At 48.6% G+C, this 5,887-nt stretch overlaps 1 long non-coding RNA gene across 4 annotated transcripts in view; it reads left to right on the plus strand.

Moving 5' to 3' along the window:
- Window positions 1-5,881, plus strand: part of LOC126502704 (uncharacterized) — a 17,749-nt gene extending 11,868 nt beyond the window's left edge. For 2 of the 4 annotated variants that reach the window (XR_007592019.1, XR_007592018.1), the window contains exon 3: window positions 610-5,881. This is a non-coding gene — a long non-coding RNA (uncharacterized lncRNA). The remainder of the gene's footprint in view (window positions 1-609) is intronic. The other 2 variants (XR_007592020.1, XR_007592021.1) reach the window with 2 other exon arrangements.
- The last annotated feature ends 6 nt before the right edge of the window (window positions 5,882-5,887 follow it).

Below are 5,887 nucleotides of genomic sequence, written 5' to 3' on the forward strand. Positions count from 1 at the left end.
GGCTAGCTCATGCCCGAAATAACAACACACAAACTGTATTCATTTAAAGAACTGCTTGGCCCATGAACTCTAGCCCTTACAGGCTAATTCTCGCACCTGGACTAGCCCATTTCTAATGATGTGTGTAAGCACCCCAAGGTGCGCTTACCGGGAAGATTCTAGCCTTCGTCCATCCTGGGAGAGTGTAGCATGGCAAGCATGGCGTCTCTGCTCCAGAGCAGAGCTGTCGAGTCTCTCCGGGAGCAGAGCAGAGTCTCTGCTCCTTGACTTTCTACAATTCAACAAGTTGGGAAATAATTCAGGTATCCATGAAAGGCACACGAGTTAGGGGAGCAAAACCTATATCCATTAACCTTTATTATCCATTTTAATATTTTATAGTTTTGTACAAGCTTCCTGAAAGTTACATATAATCAAAAGAGGGAAAACTTCACATGTACTAGTTTCCTATTTAAAAAAAAAACAATTCTAACATACATGAATCAAAGGAAATGTATTTCCTTAATATAGGTAAAACAAACAAAAACCGCCAGAAAAAATAGGATATGGTTTTGGTTAATTCTGACTAGAACAAACCATTTTATGTGTTTTTTTTTTTTTTTTTTTTAGGATAAAACATCAGAAACACTGGAATAAGATAGTACACCATCTTTAAGCCACTGAGGGTCACTGAATAGCAGCCATGTTTGAGGGCCTTGGGGGCAACATCCAAACGCATGAAGCTCGCAAGGCTAACATCCTTGGGCCTATCACTGTATACTCCACCTGTCGGACCTTCTGAGCCACCTTCTCTTTCCCTCCTAGGACCTTTGTGGGTCCAAAACGTTCACCTACTATTTGTAGAAATCACAGATTACACTAGCCTCTTGCCCCACAGTAAGAACCACAACCCTCCTCCCAGCCTTGTTTTACCTCTAAAACCCTTTTACTCCTGCTCAGAAGCAGTGGAGACCCTCTGCTCTCCTGGGCCTGGGCTTTTAGACCAAGCACTTGCAGTTCCCGTCTCACCCTCTTTGAAGATGGGAGCTCTCTCATGGACAGATCAGGAAACTGCCAAAAGCCTATGCAGTGGTGATCCCAGGTAATTCCAACAGTCTTTGAACAGCTGATGAAAACAAAAATATCTACCAACGGGAGAGTTCCTTCTGTCCCAGGTGATGGTGTTCCACCTGACACTGGTGGACCAAAGGGACCTATGCACCACCCTAGAGGAACCTCCCTTGATGTGGGATGCCCATCTATATGCTGTGAATATGTATTATTACCATGGCCATTTGTTAAGAAAGCTGTTTTGGCCAATAGCCAGGCAGAATAGATTCAGGTGGGAAATCCAAGGAGAATTATAGGGAAAAAGAAGGTGGAGTCAGGGAGACCCCATCGATCACCCCAGGAACACCATGCCAGAGCATTTCTGCTGAGCCATGGGTACGTGGTGATACACAGATTAATAGAAACGGGTGAATGTAAATGTAAAAGTGAGCAGGTAGTAAGTCTGCCATGGCCAATCAGTTTGTAATTAATATTAAGCCTCAGAGTGGTTATGGGGGAACTGGTGGGTGGGAGAAAAAAAAAAACCCAGTTACACTCCCTTCATGGCAGTACCTGTGTGAACCCCTTTAGAGGCTGTATTTATACCACCAGTTCAGTGGTGGAATCCTCTGGATCAGGATTTCCCTTTTCCCAGACTGCCTAGACTCCCAGTTTTCCTTTTGCTATTCAGGTTCGCTCCCATTCTCCAAAGTCACTAATTCACCAATAACAGTCATTTGTGCACCCCTGGGAGGGTTCTGGTGTAAGGGGAGCCTGCCCAAAAATCTCTCATCTACATCTCTGCCCACCTCTCTGTGCCAGCCCCAGTCTCTCTGCCTGCCTGTGGATCGGGATACAAGATCTCATCTTCTAGACACAAAGGCCTCCGCAAATACAGCAGTGCATAATAGGTGCCTATGTGTCACCCTCCAAACACTGCTCAACATCCGGTCCCTGGGCCACCATCCCACATAGGCTATCAGGATATAGTTCTCAGGTCAAGCTGAATATGACCTCCACCTCCACAGCGAGTGCACATCCAGTGCTCTGTATCCAATCCAGCTGGACACGAACACGCCTCCATCACACATAGTACAGTAGGGATCACTGTACCATCCCAGCTCCTACTTCAGGTCAACGTACTTGGGTAGTTTTGAGGCACTTCTGGAATGCAAGTCACTGCCACATATCAAACAGAGCCTTCCACATCACAATGCATGCATGCCAGCACCAGAATGTATATCTAGGAGTGTGTGAGGGGTAGCTGGGGACAACAGTAGGTGCTGATTTGTAGCAGGGGACATGGGGCAGCAGGGAGGTTCCTGTGGGGCACGGGCATATCCAGCAGGGCCTGGTGCCTTACATTGTTGATGCACAGCTGCAGGGTGGTTTGTTCAGTGGAAGTTAATACTTAGTATGGGGAGTGGTGATGGTGTGTTTAGCCCTAGTCTTTCTGGTCTTTAGAGACGGCAGGGTGGAGACTCCCAGTAATATGTCTCACCTCTTCTCCCTTGTCAGCTAAGTTCTTTCATCAGACCAAGGCATTTTTGCAGCCCGGGGCAGTGCCCAAGACCGTCAGAGCTGGAAATGGCCCAACCTAGACTTTGGAAGAGTTCTGCTCCTAGCCCAACCCTTCATGCAGCAGGATGGAGGATGAGAGGCACCTATGGACGAGGAAGGAAGATGGGCAGAGTACATTTGCCTGAACCAATTCCTGTGGAGTGAGAACGACAGACAACGCAGATGGCTTAGAACAGGAATTTGCTGTCTCCAAGCTCTGAGGTCCTGGGGATTGGCAGGTCCAAGCTCCTCTAGTGGCCTTGAGGGGGGTCTGCTCCAGTCAACCTCCAGCTTCTGTTTCCTAGGCTGGTGGCATCAGAGCTCCAGTCTCCTCAGGTCATCTTCCCTGTGTGATTCCGTGTCTCAGGCTTCCTGGCCATAGGGCACGAGGCTGTGCGGGTTTCTCCTATGGCTTTACAGCTTTCATGACTTGTTTTAATTTTTAGACTTACATCAGATATAACCTGTGTGACCTGGAATTTTTTCACGTGGATTTTTGTATTGTTTGCTTTTCTAATATTTGTTCTGCAGTCATTTGTGGACAGACCATTTTCTCTGCCTTGATTTCCATGGTGGCCTCTCACAAAATTAGTTGACTTGATTTAGGGGATCTGTTGCTGGACTCTGTGGTCAGCTCCATCTGTCTAGCCTCCATTCTTTCCCCTGAGGACTTTCTGCATAACTGACTGAGGCTTTTGCGAGTGCTGGGACCTAAGTATGGGATCTTCAGGGGCCTTCCAACTTCTACCAACTCTTGCAGGTTTAAGCCTAGTTGCTTGTAGCTACATTTGATGTGTTGGGCGTCAGTTTGTCATTCTTCTGGTCTATAGATGAAGTTCAAATGATCTGTCACCTTAACTGTGCTGCTGAAGAGCAGGGCTCTGAGAGTCTATCCCTTTAGATTCCTTCCAGCCATGCCTCAGTGTTCTCAACGCCAATGTATGTCAACTCTGTTGGATTTCTACTTTAGGGCTGCAGTATTGGGGTCTGTGGTAAACTGTATCTATGTGGTACCAAAGAGAGATGGTTCACCTAGATGACATGGGATAGGGGTCCATGGTCACTGCCCTCCTCAGGAGATCCAGCTCAGCAGCCAGAAGCATGAGCCACCTGACTGTGCCAAGGCAAGCACGGCTCAAGGGAATTGCCTTCTCACACTAAGTGTCCCACGGAGACCTTCCTCCTTCCCAAGGAGAGCCTCCTGCTAAACCTCAGATCTGGCTCGGGAAACAAGGATGCCCTGAACCTTATGTGGGCCCCAGAAAGGTAAATCGTTTTGTCACTCTCCACAGAGCATCATGTTCTAAGACTGGGTGGCAAAATGAACTGGCTCCCTAGGAGGCCCTACCCACATCCCTGACACCACAGTTCCTCAGTGACAGCATTAAGCCACGGGCTACGTGTTAAAACCGCACTTACTGTCTGAAATTCCCCATAGCAAGGGCCGTGTACATGGCAGAGAATGCCAAGTGTGTGGGATTCAGGGACTAAAGGCAAATACAGTGCCTGCCTCCTTCCTATGTGACCTCTTCAATGGACACCAGCAGAGAAAGCTCAGGGACTTCTGTCTGCAGGAATGAGCTTGGCCTGGCTGGACCTCAGCTGGCCAGAACCAGTTCCCCATCAACAAGATTGCACCTGGGCCCTCTGCCTTGCTGCTCTCTGCCTGATGCTTCTCCACCTGAGTCAGGGTAAACACGTGGTCAAATAAGCTCCCAGGTCACACCCAGCACAGCTGCTGAGCTAACAGCTCTGAAAGCAAAGCACTGGCGTGCACTTTGGAAACTCCGAGGGACCTGGATGTTGCCACAGCAGACTTTGTTGCTGGGACCAAATGGCCTGGCTCATAACTGAAAGAGCATCCCCATCAAACATCCTGTGTCCCAACGAGCAAGTTACTGAGCATCTCTGAGAGTCAGCTTCCTCCCCTGTGAGGTGGACATCAGGGCTACTTTGGAATGGTGTATGTAAAGATCCTGGTGCACAGTAGCTTCTGGTGACTGCACACATCCCCTCCAGCAGCGTGGGTATTGTGCAGGCAAGTACTGAGGGTGGTGTTGGGTTTGTGGTCCTGCTCATCATCTGACTTTCTCCTCTCATGTTGAAGACTAAAAGCAACACCATTTATTAAGCAGATAGAACATGATCATCCCCACCCCCACAGAGCTATCCAGCTCCCTCTATGGTCTTTAGATAAAGGCTCTTTCAGAAAAGACCACCTAGTTAGTGCTCAAGCTCTTGACTCTCTGGAGCATCTGTCTAAGGGCTAACAGGACATAGCTGCCACCTTCTCCTTGCCCAGGCCCTGACTTTACTGGGGTGTGGTTGGCCCAAGGGCCTAGCTCAGTAGTTATCCAATGACGTGGACTCATTCTGGCCCCACGAGCAAGCTCAGGGCCAGGCAGTGTGAGGCTTTCCTCCTACTCATGACCCTGAACCCATTCAGATGAACTGTCCTGCCAGGGACAGAATTGCCAGAGGCCACATCAGAAGAGCAGCAGGGAGCCATTGACCTCAGAGCATGGGCCCACCAGGAAGCAAAGCTCTGGTGGATAAAGCTCTGCTGGGTAAATCTCCAATAGGAAAGGCCCGACAACCTCGGCCCAAGCATGTCTCTTGCTGCTGCTGTGCCTTGGCATGTGTGCCGCTGCTATCTTTCTCTGGTGTCTGGCATGGCATGAACGGGCATGGGAAGATCCCCGCTGCCCTCAATGTAGTCTTGGAAATATCCTATTCTACTGGGCATTTTTACCTGTGGATTATTGTGAAGGTGTGCCGCGGACCGTCCCTCTCGGAGACCACCACCCACGGGGGACCAGGGTGAAGGATAGGATAGTCAGGATACGACTCTCACCAGGACGCTGCAGGTTCGCCGGTAAAGGATGACCGGTTAAGTGTGAGTAATCTAAGTATAAGGGAACCATGGGGCAACATACCAAGGGTGGAGCATTGGCTAGTATTAGGCAAAAGAATGAAGAATCCTATCAGGACTTTATTTCCAGGTTAGAGGAGGCAGTCACCAGAATGCTGCCTCCTTCGGAAGGAACAGATATGTTATTGAAACAATTAGCATGGGAAAATGCCAATGCTCCTTGTCAAGATCTTATTCGACCTCTAAGAAAGACAGGGACATTAAATGATTTTATTAACGCATGTATGGATGCCTCACCAGACATAGTCCTAGAGATGGCCTATGCTGAAGGAATGAAGGGATAGAAATTAAGCGCCTATGTTAAGAAAACCTATGGAGGAGGTCAATAGAACCTCTCGGCTCCCACTTGTTATAAATGTGGGGAAT

The sequence above is a fragment of the Alexandromys fortis genome, unplaced genomic scaffold, assembly GCF_014885135.2.
Source record: "Alexandromys fortis isolate MF-2015 unplaced genomic scaffold, M_Fortis_MF-2015_v1.1 scaffold_1, whole genome shotgun sequence".
Lineage (NCBI taxonomy): Eukaryota > Metazoa > Chordata > Mammalia > Rodentia > Cricetidae > Alexandromys > Alexandromys fortis.